Raw genomic sequence first — 27,357 nt, 5'->3', positions numbered from 1 at the left:
ACCCCAGCAGACTGTAGATGTAGAATAAAATGGTAGTGGTTATTATTAGGGCTTCCTCTTCAGAGGCAAAAAGGTTTTAGAAGGTGGTTATGTTTTTCTGGTATTTTATTTTATCATTTACCATTGCAGAGGATAAGGAGTTGGAAATGAGGACAGCCTAGACTGGCTGAGAACCTCATTGTGTTGCTCAATTGAATCCCATCGTCTAAACTTGTTCATTTTCATCTTTTCTCCTGATTGTTTTGTCTGCTGTGGAGCATGATGTTAAAAACAAAATAGATCACTGTAAAATTTTCTCTATCCAGACACTTTGGAAATAAGTTAGTCTGACAAAGCAATTGTTTCCGTAGAGAGTAGAGGCTTTATGTTTATTTTCTTCTCATTACAAATGTTTTTATTGTTAAAATATTTTAAATGTTCTGGAACCTACAGAACAATAAATGCATATATATCCAGCTTCAGTTTTATCACATGTTAACATTTTGATGTGTCTGCTTTATGCATGTGTACGTATTTATTTCTTTAAAAAATAAACATCACATTTTCAGTGTAAGTTCAGGGACCTCAGTCACTGCCCTCTCGTGCCTAGGAGAGTGCCTGATGAGTGTTTAGTCGGCAGTCTCCAAATAAACAGTGTGCATCTTCTCCAGTAGCCTTCTCCTCCCTTCTTCCCCTGATGTAACACACAGGAAGATATTGAGCAGGGAGAAGTATCATGCTTGGTTCAGCCAGTGACACAAGTGTTAGTTAAGTAAGGACTGAGTTAAATAAGGACTACCCTGAAGGAACTTCAAATGCTATGATATAAGGTAGGACAGTGAATTCAGAAGTAGTTCCCATGGGAAGCAGAACATTCTCCCTGCATTTGGAGAGCCACAGAGTGGCTGGTTATTGGAAATAGTCATTGGAACGAACTTGAAGAAACAGAGATGGGGCAGGGCTTTCCAGGCTGACAGGATCATTGATTGACAGCTCAGCAGTGGGAACAGTGTTTGGAGAGATTAAAACGAGGTGATTCAGAGTTGCCTGAACTCTGTTATCAGAGGCGAGTATCAGGAGAAGAATAAAGTGGCCAGAGAACAGGTGTTGGTTGAGTATCCCAAATCTGAAAATCCCAAATCTGAAATGCTCCAAAATCCAAAACTTTTTGATCACTAACATGACTCTACAAGTGGAAAATTTCACACCTGACCTCATGTGATAGATTGCAGTCAAAACAGTCAAAACTTTGTTGCATGCACAATATTATTAAAAATATTGCATATAAAATTACCTTCAGGCTATGTGTAGAAGGTGGATAGGGGACATAAATGAATTTAATGTGTAGACTTGTGTCCCATTCCCAAAATATCTCATTATGTATATGCAAATATTCCAATATCACAAAAAATCCCGAAATCCAAAATACTTCTGGTTCCAAGCGTTCTGGAAAGAGGGTAACCAACCTGTACTACATATGATGAGTAGGGTTAGGCCCTTACTTAATGGAGTAGAATAGCATACTAGAAGAAGAGCTGAGGCTGTGGAAGCAGACTATCTTGGATTAAAATCTAGTTCCTCTTTCATTGGCTGCAAGGCCTAGGTAAGCCACTTAACCTCTCTGAGCTTCAGTTCTGATGTCAGGTATGTTCTCACTTTGGCTACAAGAGGTTAAGAGCTTGGAAGTGGGTTCTTGCCTAGCCATTCCATTCTGTCTTAAGTGGTCCTCTTGTCTACGGAAATTTCAAACAGGCAGCTAAATGATGAGAAAATTAAGACTTTTTGGTTGGTCACAAATGTACAAAGTGGCTTCCTTTATATGAGGTCATTTACCAAGTGACAAAAGTACAATGTGAAATTGTCTTGCCTGCCAAATCTGTACTTCTTCCTGTATCTTGTGAAAAAGTCCAACATCCTCTTAGTCATCAAGACAGAACCAAGGAGTCATCTACAATTCCTCTTACCCCTGCATCCTTCCAGTCACCAAGCAAGTTCATTTTACCTCTGTATTCGCTCGTTCTCGAGCCCCTATAACTTGGTGCCTGGATTTCTGCTACAGCTGCCCATTTGCTGCCCGTCTTCATTTCATCCTCCCAGCTGTGGTCGCAGTCCTCTCTCTAAACTGCAAGGATGATCATGTTAGCCCCTGCTTAAAAACGTGTCTGTGGTTCCTTGGCCCACGGGTGAAGACCTGAGAGTCCTAGTTGAAGACATGGAAGACATGGGTTTTTATTGTCATGCCCTCTCATCTGCCTTCCTGTCCCTTGTGGTTCCTTGCTGCTCTGCTGTCTCACCCTTGCTTCTGTCTTCTGATTTATCCTCATCTTCCTAGACTCAGTTCTTGGCTATTTATGTATAGTGGTTTCCAGAGTAGATGTGCTTGAGAACACAGCCTGTTTTGTCAAAGATTAACGTGTTCTTAGTATCCAGCATGGTGTCTGACACATAGAAGACTCTCAAAAAGGTTAGTGGAATAGAAATGGATAAGAAATGACTTTTCTATCTTCACCCAACCAGGAGGACTGAAGCTGGGTAACAGAAGCATTCTCTCTCAGTACCTTTCTGTCTCCATCAATTCAGCATCTGCTCAACAGCCCAGATGTTGATGGGAGAGAAGCATATGGTTGACTTGAAAGAGGCAGCTGGGATGTGCTTGGGTGTTCAAATATGTTCATCCCCCTTCCCCCATATAGAATAGCAGTAATAACACCTTCTATTTGTATTTGCATTCTCCTTGAGTGCTTCCACAGACGTGATCTCATCTGGGCATGTCACTAATAGCCTGAGTGCTAGATGGAGAATGTGATTGTCCCCATTTTGTAGATGCAGAATAGGAGGTAAAAAGGAGTAAATATATTTGCTCAAAGTTAGTGAATTGTTAGTGGTGGAACCAGACTTCAAGCCCAAGCAAGTCCACTTCTCTTTTCCCTCCTCTTTCATAGCCAGCAGAACCAGGTTATATGAAACTGATGTTTTTACATGTAATCATCAGAAAGGAAAATTGGCAAAAGTAGTTGTGTTTGAAAAGTTTACTCTGTGTTAACTTTGCATGCAGGCATTCTTTGTAACTGTTAATTTCCCCCATCCTTTGGTTCTAGTTAAGTGCTCAGAGTTATATGTCTCCTTGGGGTCACTTGGCTGAAATAGCTTGAAGCACGTGAAATAGTGTCCTGAGGCTCACTCTGGATAGAGATGAAGGATTTGTCACATTTTAGTTGGTCAGTTTGGGAAAATTATTGACTTCAAGCTATTTCCTTGCCTGACAGACAAAGTAACAATAATAAAATCTTAGTACTGGCCGGGCGCGGTGGCTGACACCTGTAATCCCAGCACTTTGGGAGGCCGAGATGGGCGGATCACGAGGTCAGAGATCGAGACCATCCTGACTAACACGGTGAAACCCCGTCTCTACTAAAAATACAAAAATTAGCCGGGCGAGGTGGCGGGCGCCTGTAGTCCCAGCCACACGGGAGGCTGAGGCAGGAGAATGGCGTGAACCTGGGAGGCGGAGCTTGCAGTAAGTGGAGATCGCACCACTGCACTCCAGCCTGGGAGAGAGAGCGAGACTCCGTCTCAAAAAAAAAAAAAAAAAATCTTAGTACTTCTTTCTTTCTTTATTTTATTTTTATTTTTTCTGAGACAGAGTCTTGCCTGTTACCCAGGGTGGGGTGCAGTGGTGCAATCTTGGCTCACTGCAACCTCTGACTCCCAGGTTCAAGCAATTCTCTTGCCTCAGCCTCTTGAGTAGCTGAGATTACAGTCGTGTGCCACCATGCCCAGCTAATTTTTGTATTTTTAGTAGAGATGGGGTTTCCACTATGTTGGCCAGGCTGGTCTTGAACTCTTGACCTTGTAATCTGCCCACCTCGGCCTCCCACAGTGCTGGGATTACAGGCGTTCTTAGTGCTTCTTAAGTTAACATTAAGTACTTCTTTTTTTTTTTTTCCTTTTTTTGAGACGGAGTCTCACTCTGTCACACAGGCTGGAGTGCAGTGGCCGGATCTCAGCTCACTGCAAGCTCTGCCTCCCGGGTTTATGCCATTCTCCTTCCTCAGCCTCCCAAGCAACTGGGACTACAGGCGGCCGCCACCTCGCCCGGCTAGTTTTTGTATTTTTTTTTTTTTTTAGTAGAGACGGAGTTTCACCATGTTAGCTAGGATGGTCTCGATCTCCTGACCTCATGATCCTCCCGTCTCGGCCTCCCAAAGTGCTGGAATTACAGGCTTGAGCCACCGCACCCGGCAACATTAAGTACTTCTTAAGTATACATTCCATTCTGTTAGTGGAATGGTTTCTTCTAGAATTTTGGAGTCTTTGAATAAACTTAAGTAGGACAAGTAAAAAAAAAAAAAAGTCTCCCCGGCACTTAACAGTCATATTCTTAATTTCCAGGAATTTCTAAATTTTGAAAATTACAGCCTCTGAACTGGGCTATTGCAGGGAAACTGTTCCTACATGTTTTATTAAATTCTATATTCTTAAGCAGCAAAGATGAAGAAGGCAGAGTGAGACTGAAAATGCAAGGGCAGAGGCAGTTAGGACACAACCAAGATATGCAGACAACGTGCAAGTTTTGGATGGGAGCTTTTTTGTTTCTGTTTTTTGTTACTGTTTTTTTTGTTACTGTTTTTTGGCAGTCACTCTGTTGATCACATGAAAATCTGTGTAGTTTTGTTGTTTTATCAGTCCTTATTCTTTTTGTCTGTTTCAACATTTGATTCTTGAGTTATTCCAGCTCTCTTGTCCCCAGTCCCTGTGAAACCTCTCTTCTCTTGGCTTCCATTGTACAGTGGAATGGTATTCTGGGTCTCCTATCTTTTCTCTGCTATTGGCTACTTTCATGACCTCACTTTACCATTCAGACATGTTGATGGTTTCACTTTATTTTATTCTTTGGTGATATTTGTGCAGATATACACTATTTTTTTTTTCATGTCTGGGTATTTCTCCTTATTTGTTTTGTTGTCTTCCTAGACTCAATAGCTTTAAATAAATTGACCTTAGAATGTCTTAGAAAAGACCTTCAAGATCACACGCTTCATTGTTCATTTTAGAGGTAGGTAAACTAAGGCTCTGGGAGGTGATGTGGCTTGCATAATTTCATGGAGTCACTCATTTGGTGAAATCAGGCTAGAAACCAAGGTCCTTGACCCTCAGTACTTCTTAGAGCCTCTTTTTATTTCTGATACCCTGACTCCTGATGGTCTCCTGTCCCATGATTGTTCCCTTGGCAAGGAACTTCAGAGTTATGTGACCCTCATGTTTCACCCCTTCTCCACAACTGTCAGATATCCAGCCATTCACCAAGACCTATCAGTTCTTTCTATGATTTTTAAATGCTACTTTTTAGTAATTTTTAAATTTTAAAAATTTAAAATTCAGTAAAATTCACTTTTTGGAAGTGTATAGTTCTGTGCTAGTTAGTTTGGGCTGCTGTAACAAGAGTACGATAGCCTGGGTAGCTTAAACAACAGACATTTATTTCTCAGAGTTCTGCAAACTTGAAGTCCGAGATCAGGGTGCCAGCTAGCGTGACTGGGTTCTGGTGAAGGCCCTCCTCGGGCTCCACAGATGGATGCCTTCTTACTGTATCCTCACATTCAGAGAGAGAAGTCGTCTGTCTTCTGTCCTGTCTCTTCTGATAAGGGCACTAATTCCACCATGAGGGCTGTCCGCTTATGACCTTCCCAAAGGAGTCCTCTGAATACCATCACACTGGGGACTAGGGTTTCAACATATGAATTTTGTGGGGCGGGGTGGTGGAGGCAGGGCACAAGCATTCAGTCTGTAGCAAGTTCTGTGAATTTTTTTTTTTTTTTTTTTTTGAGACGGAGTTAGTTCTGCTCTTGTTGCCCAGGCTGGAGTGCAATGGCGCTATCTCGGCTCACTGCAACCTCTGCCTCCTGAGTTCAAGTGATTCTCCTGCCTCAGCCTCCTGAGTAGGTGGGAATACAGGCATTTACCACCAAGCCTGGCTAATTTTGTATTTTTAATAGACACAGGGTTTCTCCAGGTTGGTCAGGCTGGTCCCGAACTCCCAACCTCAGGTGATCCACCTGCCTCGGCCTCCCAAAGTGCTGGGATTACGGGTGTGAGCCACCACGCCTGGCCAGTTCTGCAAATTTTAACACAGACATTAATTCATGCAACCACCACTACAAATAGCATATGGAACAATTTCATCACCCTTCAAATTCTCTGGTGCTGCCTTTTTGTGGTTTAAATCCTCTTTCCTGCTGAACTCCTGGCAATACTGATCTGTTCTCTGCCTTTGTAATTTGTTCTTTGTAAAACTATTATATAAGTGGATTATACAGACTTTTTGAGACTAGCTTTCACTTAGCATAATGCATTTGAGATCCATCCACGTTGTGTGTATCAAAGGTTTGTTCTTTTTTATTACTGACTAGTATTCTGTTGTATGGATGTGCCATGGTTTGCATACGTATTCACCCATTGCATTCCCAGCAGCAGAATATGTAAATCCTAGTTGACTTGTATTTTTGCTGGCATTTGATATTGTCAGTTTATGCAGTTCAGCCATTCTAATAGGTGTGTAGTGGTATTTCATGATGGTTTTGATTTATATTTCCCTAATGATTAATGATATTGAACATCTTTTCATGTGTTTGACTTTCATACATCTTGTACCCATTACGATACGTGTTATGCTCATTGTCATTATCACAACCCTCTTCTAGGTGGTTATTATACCTTTTTATATCAACATGGTTGCTCATCTACCACAGGATATTCCAAGGTCAAAGCACTGAGCCAGGGACTTTATGTACATAATCTCATTTTATCCTTAAAATCTTTGTGAAATTAGTAGTGGTTTTTATTTTTGTGGTGGAGAAAATAAAGACCCCGTGTTCAAAACATACTGAGTGCCTACCATGTGCAACGAGCCAGTTATACCCATTTGCTAGTCCTGTGGGACTAGCAGTCACTGACTTTAAGCAAGTCAGTGAACTTCTATGAGTCAATTTCCTTTTCTGTTGAATAGGGGTCTGTATTATGATATGTTCTCTCAGGGTTGTTGAGTGAGGGGTTTAAAGGAAGAATGCAGGAAACATGCTGAGCAGGAGATCTGGCTCATGATGTATTCTGAGTAAATGTTAGCAATAGCTGCTTCTGTGTTCTTCAAACACCTCATACTGACCTGAGGTGGTTTCTCTCCCTCCCTGGCTACTTTTCTAGTCAGTAACATAAAGGTTAAGTGTGCCAAATGTTTTACTTTGAGTCCATTCCAGCTCCAATGTTTATGTAAAAAATGATATCATAAAGGGTTGATCTAGTTAGGAAGGTTATTATTGTGCTTATAGTAGGCCAGAATGTGGAAACTATAATATTAGTAAAAAAGAAATTGGGCTGGGTGCAGTGGCTCACGCTTGTAACCCCGGCACTTTGGGAGGCTGAGGTGGGCAGACCACCTGAGGTCAGGGGTTCAAGACCAGCTTGGCCAACATGGCGAAAGCCTGTCTCTACTAAAAATACAAAAAACTAGCTGGGTGTGGTGGTGAATGCCTGTAATCCCAGCTATTTGGGAGGCTGAGGCAGGAGAATCACTTGAAACGGAGGCGCAGGTTGCGGTGAGCCGAGATTGCGCCGTTGCACTTCAGCGTGGGCAACAAGAGTGAAACTGTCTCAAAAAAAGAAAAAAAAAATTGTGATACAAGTAAGATCTTTTAAAAATTATTAAATCATCCATCTTGAATTATGTGGGGCTTTATATATGGAAGCGAGAATATGTTTAAAATTACCTCCCTGCTATATCCTGCTAGATTTCTGGGGCTTGTTTTCTCTTAATCTTGCCATTGCCAAGCATATATCTGGTGCCTGCTGTGTGCCAGGTGTTAGTCTCTCTAATCCTCACAGCAACCCTTTGAAATAAAAGATATCCCCATTTTACAGAGGAAAACGTTGTGCCTGAGAGGCCAATTGCCCTGCCCAGTGTAACCTACTCATCTTCTGACTGAGTCCTCTCCTCTTATCAGCACCCACTCTGCCTCAGTCTCATTGTGATGGGGGCATGGAAGCTGCTGCCCACCATCACTAGGAGCACTGGCGCACCTTCCCCCAATATGCATCTGTTTCCTTCACGGGGACTGTTTCCAGGACCTTAAGGTTACACTTGCCTACCACAAGCCCTGAAATTAGGTGGTTTTATTTTGTCCAAAAGGCCCACTGTGGAAACTGCATGAACTTTGAAGTCATGAGGTTCAAGTGGTGCCTCCACCATTTTATTTTACTGCCTATGTGATTTTGGCCAAGTTACTGAAACTCTCAGAGCCTGTGATTCTTAAGCTGTAAAATGGGAATAATACATACCTGGTAGAGATGTGGACAGAATTAGAAATAACACAGTAGTCTGGGCACAGTGGCTCATGCCTGTGATCCCAGCACATTGGGAGGCTGAGGCTGCTGGATTACCTAAGGTCAGGTGTTTGAGAACAGCCTGACTAATATGGTGAAACCCTGTCTCTACTCAAAATGCAAAAAAATTAGCCGGGCATGGTGGCATGCACCTGTAGTCCCAGCAACTCACGAGGCTGAGACAGGAGAATTGCTTGAACCCGGGAGGTGGAGGTGGCAGTGAGCCGAGATCGTGCCACTGCACTCCAGCCTGGGCAATAGAGCGGGACTCCATCTCAAAAAGGAAAAAAAAAAACAGAAAAAAAAAAAACCCAGAAAAAAAAAACAATGCTATAGAGTGCTTAGGACATTGTAGATGCTTATTAACTGGTAGCTACTATCATCACCATTGCAGGGCCTTCTGACTTGTCTTGGGGGGCTGAAGAAGCTGTCCAGAGTAGTGATTAAGAATATGGGCTCTGGAGTAAACTGCTTGGGTTTAAATCCTTATTCTACCACTTACCAGCTGTGTGACTGTGCATAACTGAATTCCTTCCTGTACCTCAGTTTCTTCCATCTACAAGATGGGAATAAATAACAATTTCTACCTTGTAGGGATAAATGATTTTAAAGAGATGAGAACTGTCAGGAAGTTGAGTTGAAATGAACTTATTTTGATCATCTACTGACATTGTTTCTTCCCATGACATATGAGTCTCTTTTAAATTTATAACACTTCTTCTTTCCTTCCTACTCAAATTGAGAGAATTTCTCATTATTTGTATTTGATGCCGATAAAAAACATTTGCTGTCACATTTTTCCTAGAAATGCAGATTAAATTGCAAAAATTACTATTTTCATCTAAGAAATTGGATTAACTAAACCGATAAAGCACAGTTTTTTCATAGAGAAAATAATTGAGAATTTTTTATAGAATTACAGTAAATAAAATCAGGTGTAGTAAATAACAGTTTTATAGGTAAAAATATTTAAAACCCTAACCAGCTGCCTGTTTAAAAAAACACACATATATATTCCATTATTTCACAGAAATTATTTGATTCTCCTGTTTTGATCTTGAATTTGGCTGGGTTGCATGTGAATTACTCTTTTTCTCCTTCAAGATGATACCAGTCAGGTGGGCCCATAGTATGTGAATCTACCAGGAAGAAAACAGTCTCTGAATTTACTGTATGTCTAGAAATCAAATTTGACTTACACCCGCAGGCAGTATAGGGTGTTGGCTGGGTTTGCATCATTATTCTGAAGTCTATACTGATGTCCTGTGACTAATATGTTCCAGCTGTCTAGGTCATTGCTTTGGAGTACTATTTATTTGCAGTAGTGATGCTGCAAATAGGAAAAGCTTTCCCTTTTGTTGGTTGAAAGCTTTCCTGGTAATTAGCAAAACAAGCATGCCTCTTATTTGGAGAGAAACTGGAAAGGAGGCTAAAGAGTCAATTGTACACAACCACTTTGGAAAACAATTTGGCATTAGAGGAGTTGAACACGTGCAATCCGTAGCCCAGCTCTCCTTGCCTAGGTATATAACCCTGGAGAAATTCTTGTCTGTGTGTACCAGAGGACAAGCAGTAGAATGTAAATGGCAGCATTATTCAAAGTAGCAGAAAATTGAAAAATTCCCAGAGGGGTCCCCAACAGTAGGACAGAGCAGTAAATTGTGGGTATGTTCACACAATGAGAACTGTATCGTGGTAACAAAATAAATGAACTAAAGCCACATGAGTCACAGGGATGAATCTCAAAATCTTAAGAGAAGAGGCAAGTCTAGAAGAGCACATACAGTATCGCTTCACTCATATTAGGCTTAGAATCAGCAAATCACAACATATTGATAGCACATATGTGGCAAAACCATAAAGAGGAGCCAAGAAATGATTGACTTAAAATTCAGGCCAGTGGTAAATCTTGGTGGTGGATGTGGTGGTGAAGGATGATTGGGAGACATGTAATCAGGAAAGACACACACACACACGGCTTCCAAAAAAAGAAAAAAAAAAATCTAAATACCGACTGGTATTAGGTATGTGCGATTTATTTTATTATTCTTTATACCTATATATGTTGTTAGGTTAGTTATCACTGCATAACAAACCTCAAGACTTAGCACCTTAAAACAATAATACACATTTGTCATCCCACATAGTTTCCATGAGTAGGCCAGGAATTTGGGAGCAGCTAAGCTGGGTGGTTCTGACTCGCAGTCTCTCATGAGGTTGCAGTCAAGATGTCAACTGAAGCTGCTGCCATCTATCTGAAGGCTTGACTGAGGCTGAAGGATCTTCCAAGATGGCTCACTCACATGGCTGTTGCCAGGAGGCCTCAGTTCCTTGCTGGTTGTTGGCAGGAGGCCTCAGTTCTTTCCCACGTGTACCTCCGCAGAGCTTCTTGAGCGTGTCCTCATATCAGAACAGCCAGCTTCCCTCCCAAAACAGAGATGGAAGGTGGAGTCTTTGGACTTTTGCAGTCTCTCGCCGGCATTTCAGCAATATTGTAGTGGTTCCCACATGCCAGCCCTGTTCCGTGAGGGGCGGGACTATACAAGCGCATGAATACTGGGAGGCGGGTATCACTACGGCCATGTTGGAGGCTGGCTACCACAGTTAACGCACTTTTAGCTATAGTATATTTCACAGTAAACATTTTTTTAGAGGCAAACTAAATTGGTGAGCTCATTTTTCTTTAGTAATAGTGCACACATCCATTTAAATGAAAAGTTTTATAGATACTGAACGTATTACCAATTAGTATGGGTTTAAAGAAATGTCAGTGATGTAGCTGAGCATTTGAGTGGCCTAAGTTTGCCTGACAGGAATGTGCCTGAGGCAGGGGAGTGGACGGGAAGGGCCATGAGGAAAGGAACTTCAGTAATGCTTGTCCTGAGATCTATGGTGGGAGATGGGATTATATGTGCCTGGACTTCATTCTACTTGTACCTAGATCTGGCAACAATCTGAGACTCTTGATTTTGAAGATAATTCTCCAGGTGAAGGGCCATTGTGATATTAAAGTCTGTTCCTGCCCCACTCTTTTTCCCAAGACCATCTTTAATGAAAAAGGAGAGAGGGTCCACCCCTTGCTACTCACCCCCACGTCTAAGTGCATTGCCAGAAATGACCTGGGCAAGCAAGGACAGGAGCCTTAGTTTAAAAATCCACACAACGATTACATTCTAATCCATAATTTATACTTGTTTTAATGTTAACAACTTTTAAATTATTGATTCATTTGCTTAACCTTCCCTCACCAAAATCTTTGAGTAACATTGATGTTTCTGGAAACTATGTCATGTTTATTTTTCTTAAGCTTTGTTTAGCTCTTGGCATAACTTCTTAGTATTCCTGGGGGTCCAAGGGCTCTGGATTGTGAGGCAGTGAGTCGCACCATCTCCCCTTTGTGGATCCCAACATCCTTGTGAACAGGGGTTGCAGCCGGAAGAGGTTCTTTCCATTTTTGATGAAGCTAAAAAGTGGAGAAGCCCTCAGGTGAGGAAGCAGCCGGAGGAGGTTCTCTCCATTTTTAATGAAGCTAAAAAGTGGAGAAGATAGGCCTGAGAGCCAGGTGCACGGGCTTCCGGACTGGCTTTCTTTAGGCTTTTGTATACCAGTACTTCGTGTGTTAGTCATTGATACTGCTAACCCTCTGTGTGTAGAGAATTCTGGTGATTAGCAGATGAAGCGCCAAGAAAGGCCATCATGCAGAGATGTCACATTCTCCCAAACTGTAATTTTGATGCTGCTTCCATCTTTATTTGCGGAGCTGTGTCTGCGGCATTATATTCTAGCGTATTTTGCATTTTATAAAAATGAAAGGAAAATCCTCAACAATGATAGCTGCCTTTCATTATGATGAGGATACAAATCGCCAGGGATGCAGTGCGATGCTTGTTTTCCTTCCGTTTGTGAACAGTGTGCTCTTTTGAGGAAGAAGGAAAAAAAATAAAGTGCATATATATATATATATATATATATATATATGACAAAAATACATTAAGGGTTATTGTGTCTACAAGAGAAGTATAATTACTAATAGTAATTATAGTAATTGGTAATAATGATTATAGTATTAATGGTACTATTAAGAAAGATTATGAATATATGCTTTCAGGGAGCATACTGCAGCGCCCGGCTGCCTCCCTGGCATGATGTGTTGTTTGGCCATTTGGCTGTGGAGTTGGTTTTAAGGAAGCATCATGTTCAGGGGCAGGAGGGTGGAGGTGACCTGTACCGTGAGACAAGCCCGGGGCTTGGGGTCAGAAGACAAATAGTAGTTTCATCTCTGGTGCTTTCTAGTTGGATATCTTTGTTAGATATCATCTCTGACACTTAGCTGCCTTCTCTGGAAAATGGGATCCATAAACCCTGCTTACCTCACAGGGCTGTGGGGAGGATCAAATGTGATGGGTAATGCCAAAACGGAAGGTATTGTGGTGGCAATAGGAGTATGACTTTCAGGCCACGATACCACTTTGCCACAAACTTGTGTGTATTGTAGTTGAGTGTACTGTAGATTGGATCTGAATATCTTTGCTGGAAAGGATTTGAAGAGGTTCAGCAATTCCTGTGTGGTTCTAGGCAGGTACATGGATGCCTTCTAAGTGTGGTCTTAGAAATCCAAGGTCAAAGTAAAGCTCAAGTCATTGAAGCTCCAGTTTTTGTTAGAGTGGATGTTTGGGCCACATCACTGCCCTGAAATTGCTGTGATTCGACAGGAACTGAGGCAAACCTTCAGCTATAAGATGAAGACCTAATGCATGGTGACTATCGGGAATAATAATGTATATTTGAATTTGCTATGACAGTAGACCTTATGTGTTCTCACCACACACACACACAAATGGTAACTACACTGTACGGCTCTTTTAGAATTTATCTAGCAAGTTTTCTGGTTTTTACCAGAAACCTCCTCAAAGAAAAGGGAATTGTATGAGGTGATAGATACGTTAAGTAGTTTGTGGCAATCATTTCACAATGTATACATATATAAAACCATCACCTTGTACACTTAAATATATGTAATTTTTGTCAATCATACTTTGATAAAGTTGGAGGGAAAAAAAAAAGAAACTTACAGAGGAATTCCTTTATTCCAAAATTTCCTAGAGTGGGTGGGGCTGATAGTTGTTCCCCACATTCAGTATGTGATGGAATTATTTTTTCTTTTTTTTCCTTTTTCCCCTATTAAAAAATTGTGGCAGTATTTTAATTTAGAGGGTTATCATATATTAAGAACATGTTCTCAACCGAAATAGTATTAACAGTAAAAGTTCTTGGTGATAACATGTCTGTTGCTTTGCTTATTCCTGCAGCATGAAGACAGCGTGTACGATCCCTGAATGGGCTTGTGGGTATATTTAGTCATTCATTTTTGATCAGGAGAAAGAAGACAGCCATCACTTGAAAGGTAAGTAAATATTTCTATGCAGCTTTTTATCATAAAACATTTTCAACCATACTGAAGAGAGTTAAGAGAACGTACAATGAGTTCCTGCGTGTCTACACCTTAGCTTTAACAGTTATTAGCATTTTGTCACATTTTTTGGTGTGTGTATAGGTTTGTACATTTTTAAGCTGAAACACGTGGAAGTTGCAGACATCGTGACATTTTTTCCTAAATTCTTGGGATGCAGCTCTTACAAATAAGGATATTCTCCCCTGAAAGACATCTTACAACTATGTGACACAGAACTATTTAATTAAATTTATAGTTTTGTACTGAAGTGTGTAACTGGGTTATGCTCCCTTCATTGTTGATACAAATAAAGTCAGATTAAAAACATTTTTAGGACAGGTGTGGTGGCTCACGCCTGTAATCCGGGCACTTTGGGAGGTTGAGGGGAATGGATGGCTTGGGCCCAGGAGTTCAAAATCAGCCTAGGCAACAAGGTGAGACCCGTCTCTAGGAAAGATACAAAAAAAATTAGCTGGGCGTGGTGGGGCACACCTGTGGTCCCAGCTATTCAGCAGGCTGAGGTGGGAGGATCGCTTGAGCCCACAAAGTCGAGGCTGCAGTGAGCTGTGATGGAGCCACCGCACTCCAGCCTGGGTGACAGATAAGACCCTGTCTCAAAAAACAAAATCCAAAACCATTTTTAATAGCAAGAACCTGTCTACAAAAAATTAAAAATTTAGCCAGTCATGGTGGCACATACCTATAGTCCTAGCTACTTGGGAGGTTGAGGTGGGAGGATCACTTGAGCCCAGGAGTTGGAGGGTGTAGTTAGCTATGATTATGCCACTGTACTCCAGGCTGGGTGACAGTGAGTCCCACTCTCTGTCTCTCTCCCTCTGTGTGTGATTATGTAATAATCTACCCGTCCCTGCTATGGCTGATGTTTCAAGTTTAGGTCAGTGGCTCTGATCACCAGCCTCACCTTCTCCCTGATCAGGATTCACAAGTAGACCAGGGCTGGGCCTGGTGACTCATGCCTGTAATCCCAGCACTTTGGGAGGCCGAGGTGGGTGTATCATTTGAAGTCAGGAGTTCAAGACCAGCCTGGCCAACATAGTGAAACCCTGTCTCTACTAAAAATACAAAAATTAGCTGAGCGGTAGTGGCATGTGCCAGTAATCCCAGCTACTTGGGAGGCTGAGGCAGGAGAATCACTTGAGCCTGGGAGGTGGAGGTTATGGTGAGCCGAGATTGTGCCTCTGCAGTCCAGTCTGGGTGACAGAGTGGGACCCTGTCTCAAAAAAAAAAAAAAAAAAAAAAAAAAAAAAAAAAAAATAGTAGACCAGTCTCGTGCTCTAATGTGATCAAAGGTCTTAGTTGATGTTTTAAACTTAAACTTGTAGGAGAATGTGGAAAGAATATGAGTGGTACTGTGAAGTTGAGGTTATATAGGTTAATATATTAAAATCAGCATTACAGAGATTAAAAATGATTCCCAGCCTCATAATTTGACTACCTACATTGAAACTTTACTTAAAATCTCAAAGATATGTTCAGCTATGATTACAGTTATAGATCGTTACGCGTTATAGCCAATTACACCATCAGTTATCTGTGGTTTTTGCAAGATGGCTGTCGACTGTTCTCCTTTCCAATCTCAGTTACTATTTATTTATAGTATCTTCCTCAGGTGGTCCCTGTGTATCTAAGCATTGCTTTACAGACATTTGTGTATATAAGGTTGCCTATTTAGAGTATATTTTAAAGGAAGTCTATTTAAGTGAGCCATTGAGGGCAGCAGTGGCTTCTTATACTCTCATTTCTGATTTAGAACAAAAGGTCAGTGATAGCAGTAAAGGTTCTTCAAATGATACTGGGATTCAGAAAGAGTTGTGTCTGGAATCATGGGTAGCTCAGAATGATTGAGTTTGCTTTTTTATTCTTTGGCCTCTGTATGGTTATACTTTGAAAAGACAAGGAGGAGTGAGTGGGACTCCACGTGAGGCAAAGGGGACTTTGAAGGATGAATGAAGGGAAGACATATGGGGCCCTGTCTAGTCCTAGACCACTGAGATATGGTGATTTAAAAAAACTTTCTACTGAAGTAGAAGATACATACAGAAAATAGACATATTATAAGTGTATAGCTCAATATAACTCCACAGATTGAACACATCCATGTAACCAGCACCCAGATTAAGAAATAGAGCATGACTAACACAATCTCATGCTTCCTTTTAGACACTTCAGTTGACTCTTAAATAGTTTGGGGATGAGGGGTGCAGTTGAAAATCCAAGTATAATTTTGTCTCCCTGAAAATGTAACTACTAATAGCCTACTGTTGACTGGAAGCCTTACTGACTTACTACATAACGACACACACACACACACACACACACACACACACACACACACACACACACATCTTTTGAGACAGAGTCTTGCTCTATTGCCCAGGCTGGAGTGCAGTGGCATGATCTCGGCTCACTGCAACCTCTACCTCCCGGGTTCAAGCGATTCTTCCTCCCGAGTAGCTGGGATTACAGGCGCGTGCCACCACGCTGGGCTAATTTTTGTATTTTTAGTAGAGATGGGGTTTCACCATATTGGCCAGGCTGGTCTCGAACCCCTGACCTGGTGATCCACCCGCCTTGGCCTCCCAAAGTGCTAGAATTACAGGTGTGAGCCACTGTGCCCGACCAATGACGTATATTTTATGCATTCACAGCATGCCTCACATTTCCTTATTTTTTTTTTTTTTCTATTTCTAGGCTATGTGGTTTATCTATGAGTTTTTTCAAATTGTTGCAAATCTCCAAAAAATTTTCCAATGTGTTTATTGAAAAAAATCTGCCTTTAAGTGGCCCCTTACAGTTCAAACCAGTGTTGTTCAAGAGTCAACTGTACCCTTGCTCCGTGGATGACTACTCTCTTGACTTCTAGGAGCATAAATTAGTTTTGCATATGTCTTTTCTTTGTGTGTGTGTATGTGTAATATATAACGCAGATTGTACTCTTTTGTGTCTGGCTTCTCTCATTCAACAGCATATTAGATTCCTGCATATTATTGCATATAGTTTAGTTATATTACTCATTTTCATTGCTATAGAGCATTCCATTGTGAGAGAACATAACTATTTATTTATTTTACTAGATGTGGGTAATTGTTTGGGTTTACCCATCCAGGGCACCCTCCAGAGGAAATGGGAATTAAACAAGGTTTTCTCCTCATCGTGGTTATAGTGGAGGTAGTACCAGCTTGTGCCCAGCTTCTGCTGTGATATGAGGGAGGAATCCAGACCGCAGCGAGAAGATTGAGACACACTTGGGAGAATTGGGTGTGGTTTCATCAGTCCTGTGCTGATTCCTGCTGCTCTTCCTGTGACTCACCATGTCCCTTCTCACATCGTTCCCTACCGGCACATGTTTTCTACGTCCTCTTCTCTGCTATTATTACTCTCCCTACAGCCCCTCCAAGGAGACTGTGCAGAACATATCAAACAACAGGCAATCGATGAATATTTAAAGTTCATTAGGTGTTGATATTAAGTGTTAGGTGAGGGGCAAAGAGTTGAATGTTTTGGGCTTGCCCTTGAGGAGCCTGTAGTATAGTTATCAATTCACAGGTATGGCTGTGGGCCACATCCCTGGAAGCCAGTTGTACTGTAGAGTTCAGGGATGTAAATTCAGAGGCTTACATGGACCAGGCTGGTAATGTGACTGAAATGAATGGGGTTGCTTATAAGGAGTGATGGGCATGGTGGAGAGCAAATATATATCCTCTGCCCAAATATCAACCCAACAAACTCTGTCCAGCTTGATTTAGCAAGTCCACCACTTGCCAACTTTTAGAGAGTAGAGTCTTCATTATATAATAAGAAAATGCTCCTCAGAGGATTTGGGTGTTTTTATGGGCAAATTCTGTTTTTATAAATAAAGTTTTATTCAAAAAATCATGCTCATTTGTTTACATATTTTGCTAAAACTGCAGAGTTGAATAGTTGCAAAAGAGACCAGGTTTGATTAATTGCAACAGTGACCATATGGCTTACAAAGCCTAAAATATTTACCATCTAGCCCTTTTTAAAAAAGTTTGCCAGCTCCTGCTTTACTTCATAAAAGCAAGGACATAGTAATCATAACCTCTGTAGTCATGTAATAATCTGAGCCCATTAAATTTAGTGTTAATGTTCTCATTCATGTATTCACCCAACGCATATTTACAGAGTGCCTATTGTATTTCAGGCATAAAATAGTGATAATCAGATATGGTTCTTGGTCTTGAGGAGTTTAAGAGAGGCTCTTCTATCACTTCTTGGCCTTTTGGCTAAGATCAAGTATAGTAAAAGAGTCTTCTATGAATTTGAAATTCCATTCTATGATTGTGCTTTCTATAAATCAAAAATATGACATCGTAGTGTGGGGGCATCCCCCGTCAACTCTTCTAGTTATGCAGGTAGTGCATTTCCGTGTGCACCAACCACATGGGGCTTATTCTCAGCATTGCAGTTTTTAGAATAAAAAGTATAATATGGAAATGAACTAAAAATCCTCAACTTGAAACTATTATGTCAGCTATCTTTATTAATTTTATAAACTTGATAAACACTCTACATAATTTGATTTTTTGCTTCAGTAATGAGGAGTATGAAATGTGATGTTTGCACAATTACTGTAGTTTTAAATGTCCTAATTGTTTACATGTGGTAATCCCAGACTGTTTGAAGGTAGCCATGTCTGGAGAAGGGCTGATGAGTTTTGAAGTGCTTACTAAAGCAAGCCAAGCAGACAGCCAGTCTTGTGCTACTTTAATAATAAATATCAATAGAAACAACAGCCAACCAAGTTAATAGAGTTTGGATAATAAAGTTTTGAGTGCAGCATAACAGATTAATCTAGCTCTGTTTGTGTGCTTATCTATTTGCTTATCAAAGTCATAAAAGTTTGTTTCTTCTTGATAGGAGGATATAGGTGCGTTGTAATGAACATATAAAATACAGAAGTATTTTTTTACAATAAGGAATTTGAAACTTGTTTTTAACATCTTTTAAACCTGTGTAACATTTTCATATGTGCTTGTATATATATTATGGGTGAACAGTGGGGCTGTGAGTGACTGCCCATTCACCACCCCTAGACTATCCTCAGACGAATGTAAAGGAAGCAAGTGAAACAATATCAGTGAGCCATCTTCAGCCACGATGGCTGCATCATTGCCTTCTTCCAGCCTGAGAGGTCTTTCAGGAAGTAGGAATTTGTTTGGATGTTGTAGTCGCAGTTATTTAGCTATGTGCGGTAATTCAAAGATGTGAAATGCAGGAAGCCCTGGTCATACTTACACATGGATTTGGGAGCCATCAGACATCAAATGGGATGCTGTTTGTCACCTTTTGAGGCAGTAATCTGGGTGACCCGCAGTGCTTTCCTCTGAAATCTTAGGCTTCTGAATAAACCACAGGGAAGGAATGTGAACTGGTACAATGAATAGCTTAATGAATGTGATGAAAACTCTAAACTGGTTTGTTTTGTTGTCAAAATTAATAAAGTTAAGGTGTAGTTGATCTTCTTCTTCTTTTTTTTTTTTTTTTTGAGATGGAGTCTCCCACTGTCGCCCAGGCTGGAGTGCAGTGGCACAATCTCCACTCACTACAACCTCTGCCTCCCGGGTTCAAGTGATTCTCCTGCTTCAGCCTGCCGAGTAGCTGGGAATACAGATGTGAGCCACTGCTCCCGGCCAATCTTCTTTAGGAGGACGAAATGATTTATAGCCATTCATGTCTTCTACTTTTGGTGTTTAAAATGTTTTAAAGAATTCAATCCTATTCTTTTTAGTAATTCTATATGGATAGTTGTTTAGAGGAAAAACAAGAATTGAGAAGGCTGAGAAAATAAATATCACAGTTGTTTTCTTACAAAGCTGGAAACTGTAGGCTTAGTTCTTTTTATTAAAAATGAAATTTTCTGAAACAAATGTTGTGATAGGCCAAATCCCTTGTTCTGTGGCATTGGGGAAAATGAAGTCTGTTCTAAATAATGTGGAGTTATCTTGTCAGGAAGTCCAGCCTCAGAATGTTGCTTTGTCAAGGCTAACCAATTAAAATTTACTTTAATAGTCCTCAAATTTTATTTTTAGAGAGGAGAAAGTATTGAAGGTATAGGTAAATATAGCTTGATAGAACAGAGTGCCTTGGTTGCAAGTGACAGAAAACCCAATTCAAACTGTCTCAAGTGAAAAAAATCTATGGGCTTAAGTAATTGCAAATCTAAGGATTGGATCTGCCTTCAGGAGGGGCTAGACTAAGGATCAAAATGATGTCATGAGGATTCATCTTGGCTACATGTTTTTGGGCTCTGAATGGAGACTTCTAGCAGCTTCAGGTTTGCTTAATTACAAACAACCTTCCTGGTCATGATGAGTCATGCGCCTTGTGCTGGACCAGTGGCTGTGGCCAGGGATATTGGCCTGTTCCGATTGGATAGCCAGATCATGTGCTTCACTCCAGGGCCTGAGGTCAGCACATCTTCTACAGAAGATGAAGCATAAATTGATGATAGGTGGGAATGGTTCCCTGCGGAGGTGAATCATGGCAGTTACCAAGAGGATTGGGGGTGCTGGGAGGTATACTGATTATTATGATTATTATTAATGTATCTTTTAATGGTTTGAAAAGCATTTTCAGGTGTATTCTTGTTTGACCTTTGGAAGTATTGGGGAGGCAGCATAAAGAAGTGATAAAAACATGGATTCTGGGGCTAGACTAGATTCAGTTATTAGCTTGCATGAGCTTTTGACCAATTACTTAACCTCTTTGTATCTCAATTTTCTCAGGTGCGCAATGGGGATAAAGGTATTTACCTAAAAGAGTTCTGAGAAGGATCAAATTAATGGGCATTTGCAGGGCACTTAGAATAGTGCCTCATGCACGCTAGCCTCTCTATCCCTTGTTATTACTGTTACACTTTAAAGCTGTTCTGCTGGCAGGGGAACAAGTGTCCTCTTCATTTGACAGACGAGGAAGTTCAGACTCACACGTCCTGTAAGAGTCAACACTGGTTTGGACCTGACTTCTTCCCTGTCCCCGCACTTGCCTCTGTGTTATGATTGTGGGGCATTTAGGTTAGTAATAAATGAAGGAAGCAGAGAGGGAAAAAGGCACTAGAAAGCAGGCCTGTGTGTACAAGAAAGCCAGTGTTTCTGTGTATTCCACTTGAACGTTGGCCTTAGCTTCCCGCATGAAGGGTGTCCCCAGGAACATTTAAGGGAACATCCTAAGAAGAAATTGTTCCATCCTGCCGGGCACATGCTTGGGAAAATCAACCATATCCAGGGTGGGCACTTGCTTGGGAAATGTTTGCTGATGGTTTAATCAGATCCAGTATTCTGAGTTTCAGAGGAGACAAAGCTTTTTGTGGTCGGGAGGTGACTTGAACCCGTCAGTATGGTGTGAGGACAGAATTACTCACTCTGAGAGGTTTGAACCACTGCAGAGTGCTGCTTTTATAACTGCCAGCAAGTTCTGTCTACAAATAGATGCCATTTTCCTCATTAGGAATATTTTCCTACAGTTGTTGAGAATGTTTTGTGGGGAAATTATTCAAATGACTTAATGAAGGAGATTTTTTTTCTTGAGACTCAGATGTTGGTATGGCCCAGACATCTAGGGAGGGTCTTGTTGCTCTCTGAGGACAACAGTGATTTCTTCGTTAAGTAAGTATTACTTACTGTGGACTCAGGACACTGGAAGCTTAAAGTATTTGTGAGTAATCTCTGATACGCTCCCAAGCTATGCAGCTATGAAAGCAAGGAAAAACTTAGCAGAAAACACAATTTTGGTGCTCTCTGCTGTGCTTTTGAAGAAAAGTGGTAGTTGCCATTCAGCATTCACAAAACTTGCTGGAGGGCCAGAGCCTCTTCTTCACTGCAGGACAGGCTCTGCACTGCGGTTGCTGTTTCCTTGCGGATGGCCACTGTGCCTGGGATGTGGGAGTCTCAGATATTTCATAAATGGATCATGGCTTTGTCTTTTTTTCAATTTATTTTGACAAGAAATTGTTTACCATGTACATATCTTTAAGAACTTCACCTGTGAGTCCTGCATTACCTCTGTCTGGACACATCGCATTGTTTTTGTTGTTTCTTTAGATGGAGGATGTGGTGTCTGAGTATTGATTCCCAAACCTGGCTTTACAATGATGTTTATATTCCGAAGAGCAACACCTATTCAGAGAATAAAGGGATTAGCTACTTATTCTAGAGAAATGATCCTAGGTTTGCCAAATATTTGTGGGAATTATAATAGATTCTTAGATGTAATCCCACTTATTTTGTTCTTAGCTCCTTGGGAGTCTTTTGCCTTGCTGCATAGTCAGGGATTGACTATTAATAGTTCCTTCATTGCCCTTAACCTGACCCCATGTTACCTCTGAGAAAACAAGGTCAACCTTATTTCCTGTAATGTCAGCAACAAAAGCAACAACATTATTATTCATTATGTGATAGGCACCACTCTGAGTTCTTTTGTTGGTTATCCTATTTCATATTCTCCAGAACTCTGTGATCATTATTCTATAGGTGAGGAAACTGAGGTATAACCTGTGGTCTCAGGATATGGCTGAGTGGCACAGGTCTGCTCTTAGCATCACAGACACTGTACTGCCGACTGGTGTGACCAGGGTCCAGTCCAGGGTCTCTACCACTGGCTGCACGTTAGAATCACCCTGAGGGATTTTCAAAGCACTGAATGTGCAGTTCCATAACTCCCTGCCCCTTACGTTCTTGTTTACTTGGTCTGGGGTCTCAGAGGAGGTTGCTGTGCATTCAGTACTGAGAATATTTTTGAACTAGAGCAACAGCTCTTCAAATTTGGTTCCTGGGATGGCAATATCAGGTAACTTGTTAGAAGAAGAAATTCTCAGGTCCCACCCAGACCTACTGAATGGAAACTCTGGGGGTAGGGTGTAGTGATCAGTGTTTTAACAAGTCTTGCAGGTGATTCTTTTTTTTAAAAAAATATTGTAGTAAAAACGAACAACATAAAATTTGCCATCTTAACTTTTTTAAGTGTATGATTCACTAGCGTTAAGCACGTTCATATTGTTGTGCAACAGATCTCCAGAACTTTTTCACCTTGCAAATCTGAAACTTCATACCCATTAAAACCCGTTAAACAACTCCCCTTTCTCCCTCCTGTAACCCCTGGTAGGAACCATTCTGCTTTTTGTTTTCATGAACTTGACTACTTCACATACTTCGTCTAGGTGGAACTCTAAGTGATTCTTAGGCATGTTCAAGTGTGAGAGCCACTGAACTCCAAAACTCGATTTGGCTCATCTCTCTGTAGTTGCCCACTCACATCATTAATATCAACCATATTATAAATCCCGCACTCCTGTGCATGCCCTGCTCTTTCTAGTCCTGTGTCTGCCACCTTGTTGTTCTGTCACTTCGATCAAGTTACTTAATTTCCCTGAGGTGATTCCCTTGTCTCTATAAGTGAGGGTTGGGGGGTAGGGGGGCGGGTGGCAGGGACCCTAACTTGCAGAGCTGTGGTAAATGTTAAATCATTAGACACTTGTGAAAGTAATTTGTAAGTTGTCAGGTGGTGTAATAAAGAAATGTTAGGTATAGATTGTAAACGTTGACTCTTTTTAAATTGTAGGTTTTGTTTTTATTGCAGTCATACACCTTTGTTGTTTTAAAGGATTCCATAGTTCCACAAGGCCTCTTGCGAAAGACTTAAGTTCCTGTTATGCTTGTTTCTCTTCCTCCTCCCCCATTTCTTATCTGGTGTTTACAGTGTGTAAACAGGATTCACAGATGTGCTGGGTAATGTAGTATAGTTCGATTACTTTAAATTTTCTCTACACACACAAATTGTGTTTTCCTTGGATTTAGTAATTGTGTCTTTTAAAGTTTTTCTATGCACTCCCCACTACTTTAACCACAAACAGCCTTCTATATGAATTTCCTCTTAATATTTTAAGCCATATCAGCTATCTTATCAATTACATCTTGGAGAAATCTTACCTGGAGTCTCACGCTTTGCTCTAGTCCAGACCACTTGCTCTCTAGGCCTGCTGTGCACCACATCTTGGGATCCTCTCTTTAATACTTTCCTGGGAATTTCTTGTATCTTACCTATGTATTGGATTCCCAATTTCCCTCATCCCATATTCTCTTCTTTCTTGGTTTACTGCTGTATTTGGACGGAGCACATTTTCTGGAAGTGTCCTAGAAAATTTCATATGGGAGGTAAGACTTTTGAGTTGTTATATATCTGAGACTGTCACATTCATGTTTAATTTATAGCGTGGCTGGGGATAGAATTGTAGGTTTTTAATCACTGAACTTCAGAATGGTGAAGACATTGCTCATTATCTTTTAGTATCTAGTATTGATTTTGAGAAGGCTAAGACTGTCTCCCAGTCCTTTGTAGGTGACTTCATTTTTCTTCCTTTTTTTCTCTCGGGTTTTTAGTTCTTCTCTTTATTTTCAGTGTTCTGAAATTTCATAATATTCCTCGGTGGGGTCTATTTTCATTTCTTGGAAACTTGAATTGTTCATTTTTAGAAATTTTCTTGAAATGTATCATTGTCGAATTCCCCCCTCTGTTTTCTCTGTTCTTTCTTTCTGTAATTCTATTAGATGTTGACTTACTGTCTTATGACAGCCTTACCTTTTCTTCCGCTTTTCACATCTGCTTTTCAGCTGTATTCTTAGGATATTTCCTACGTTTACCTTGTAATCCTTCTATTCAATTTTTCATGTTTGTTATAATTTTTTTTTTTTTTTTTTGAGACGGAGTCTGGCTCTGTCGCCCAGGCGGAGTGTAGTGGCCGGATCTCAGCTCACTGCAAGCTCTGCCTCCCAGGTTCACGCCATTCTCCTGTCTCAGCCTCCCGAGTAGCCGGGACTACAGGCGCCCGCCACCTCACCCGGCTAGTTTTTTTTTTTTTTGTATTTTTTTAGTAGAGACGGGGTTTCACCATGTTAGCCAGGATGGTCTCGATCTCCTGACCTTATGATCCGCCCGTCTCGGCCTCCCAAAGTGCTGGGATTACAGGCTTGAGCCACCGCGCCCGGCCTGTTATAATTTTTTAAAAAAATTTTTGACAGTTTTTAAATTCTCTGCTTTTATTGTACAGAATCCTACTATTTCATGAAAGTATTTTCTTTAGTTCTCTGAGGAGGTTAATGATTATTTTTTAAGCTTTTTTGCGTATTTTTTCTTTCCTTCAAGTTGCTTTTTTCCTCTGTTTCTGTCCTTCATGTTAGATATTTTCTTTATGATCTTTGAATGTCCATTCATGATTAAGAATGTGGCTTTACAAACTGGAAGATTTGGCTTCTTTGGGCCTAAGTTAGTTGTTATCATCTATCAGATTTCCAGCTTTAAAAAGCTTAACATTTTAATCTTTGCTCCTATTGTCTTTGTCCTTGTAGATTTATGCATTTAAAAAGAAATGATTTTGTGGTATTGGGGTTTTAGGAGGGAGAGGAGCTGAATATGTGTGTTCATCCACTGTCTTTAACTGGAAGTCACTATAGAAGTCATAAAAAAAAATCCAGGTCAGAATGTGTAGCGCTGGCATTTGCTCAGACACATACCTGCAGTGGTGAGCATTAGCTTGGTGTTCTTTTATTTTTTAAAACGTGGTATATATTTAGATGGTCTCAGCACAGATCTTGACTTTCTTGTTAACTGTGCAGCAGCTACTTCTTTTTCTCAGCTAAGAGCTTTTATTTCAGGTGTTAAAATACCAATAAATTTATAAATGATAATTGGGCCTTGTGATAAAAAATAAGAATTATAGAAAAAAAAATCCTTATTGATGTTCCTGAAAGGAATTTTCCAAGGGTAAGCATATAATCCTTAGATTAAAATGCAGCTGACACATTAAGTCTTCTTACATGAAAAGCTGAATTAATAAGTTTTAATGCCATTTGTCCTTGACCACCCACAAAGGGCATTCCTGCAGGCTAAAGAGACTGAACATAAATACAGCAAAGGGAGCGGGGCTGTATTTTGATCCCTTATAAATGCTTCAATGAAGCATTCAGGCTCAGACCATCAGAGAATAGGTAAAAAGCTACTGTTAGCCTTTCTGATAGCAGGTCTCTGCAAAAATTAATCAGTTTTAGGAGAGCAGAGTGGTTCTTTTACTATAGGCTAACTGACCTTGGATTATTTCATGATCTGCTTCTTGAGGTGATAAGCTCAGTTGCTTCTTGCCTTTTCTGAATGTTGGATATATCCTCTGTCAAATACCAATCCTTCCTTCTAGCTTACTGGAGCACAGCCCCTCAGATGAGTGCCTTAGTTATTGTGTAGTAACCAAGATGGTCATTTCTGGCCTTGGCACTGATTAGATAACAGAAGTCCCCTTCACAAGCTTCACAGCTCTGTGCAGTAGCAGCCCTTTAATAGCTGTAACTTCACCACTGGGAAAGGAAAGGAAAGCTTCTCTGCTTTCATGCTGATTGCTATGGAAGCGTGCCCAAGATACTTCCCCTTGGATGTGCAGGGCTGTGTGCAAAACAGAGAAATTGCTTTCCACTTAAAAGCATCGGCCTGTTATTACTCTGTGAACCTTTGAGGAAATCAGATTCAGAGGTTTCCTAAATATAGAAAGTTCCTTTCTCTCGTTATTAAAGCCGCAAACAATCTAGGGGTAATTTTTTGTATTATTTTGAGGTTGCACTAAAATTAGGAGGAAGGACAGCACTGCAGAGATGCCTGGTTGTTTGTTGGGTTTCTTAAAAGGACTAGATATAAATAAATTATGAATTCTTGCACATTAGGAAAGGGACCCTTTTTTTGTTTGTTTAATTACCTACTCCTCCCTTTCTCTGTACTTGTTTTATGTCTTCTGCATGCTCTCAAAATCTGTCTTCTTGTTCCTAATGTATATGGTATTGAAATGAACTGTAGGAGCTCTGTCCATTACTTAGAAGACATAGACAAGGGTTTTTATTGCTAAGAGGGAGCCATGCAGAAGATGACAAATTAACTGATTATCACCCAGCTTGGGTTTTCCTGAGCTGTGTCATCCCCGTTGATCATCATGGTTGCTGCCTCTACCACAAGCGCACTTTTAAAGCTCCAGCCCAAGCAAGTTACCCCTAGCTTAACGGAAGCCGCCTGAGTCTTCCAAAAGACTCCTCTGAATTCTAAGGACCAGCCAAAGAAACTAAACCTTTTTTTATGATAAAGAAAACTATCACTATTCTTTGTAGAAGCTACTAGTTTCTGATCTTGCCTAGAACTAGTTCACTCCCAGGGCTTTAAGTACCAGCTCTATGCAGTATTTATAGATAACAGGATAAAAGAGCCAAGGAAGAACCAAATACTTACAGTTTCCAAGTAGATTTAGATTATTTGCCCATAGGACAACCATTGTTTAACATTCTTTTCTTTTGCCACCGTGGTGTTGGCACTTTGTATGTGGCAATTATAATTTGGATTCTTTAACACACTTCTGTTGGCAGAAGCTTATGTATATACATTGTGGTGCAGTGGGTGACATCAAAAGTGCTTTCAGGCAGTGAAGGGTTGCACTTATGACATAGATGATTTTCTGATTCAAAACATTTGTGAGCTATTATGAG

General features: G+C 40.7%; 1 protein-coding gene and 1 non-coding gene across 11 annotated transcripts in view; both read left to right on the top strand.

Annotated features, from left to right (window-relative positions):
- SGMS1 (sphingomyelin synthase 1) overlaps positions 1-27,357 on the top strand; it is a 312,479-nt gene that overhangs the window by 22,083 nt on the left and 263,039 nt on the right. For all 10 annotated transcript variants that reach the window (XM_050805573.1, XM_050805571.1, XM_050805579.1 and 7 more), the window contains exon 2: positions 13,665-13,759. The gene's annotated coding sequence lies outside the window, so the exon portion shown is untranslated. The remainder of the gene's footprint in view (positions 1-13,664; positions 13,760-27,357) is intronic.
- LOC126963466 (U7 small nuclear RNA) lies at positions 13,203-13,263 on the top strand. The gene has a single exon (XR_007729100.1). It is a non-coding gene; the product is annotated as a U7 small nuclear RNA (small nuclear RNA).

Source organism: Macaca thibetana, chromosome 9 (genome assembly GCF_024542745.1).
Source record: "Macaca thibetana thibetana isolate TM-01 chromosome 9, ASM2454274v1, whole genome shotgun sequence".
Taxonomy (NCBI): Eukaryota; Metazoa; Chordata; class Mammalia; order Primates; family Cercopithecidae; genus Macaca; species Macaca thibetana.
Note: the sequence above shows the minus strand (reverse complement) of the source record. Positions and strands in the feature narration are given on the sequence as shown.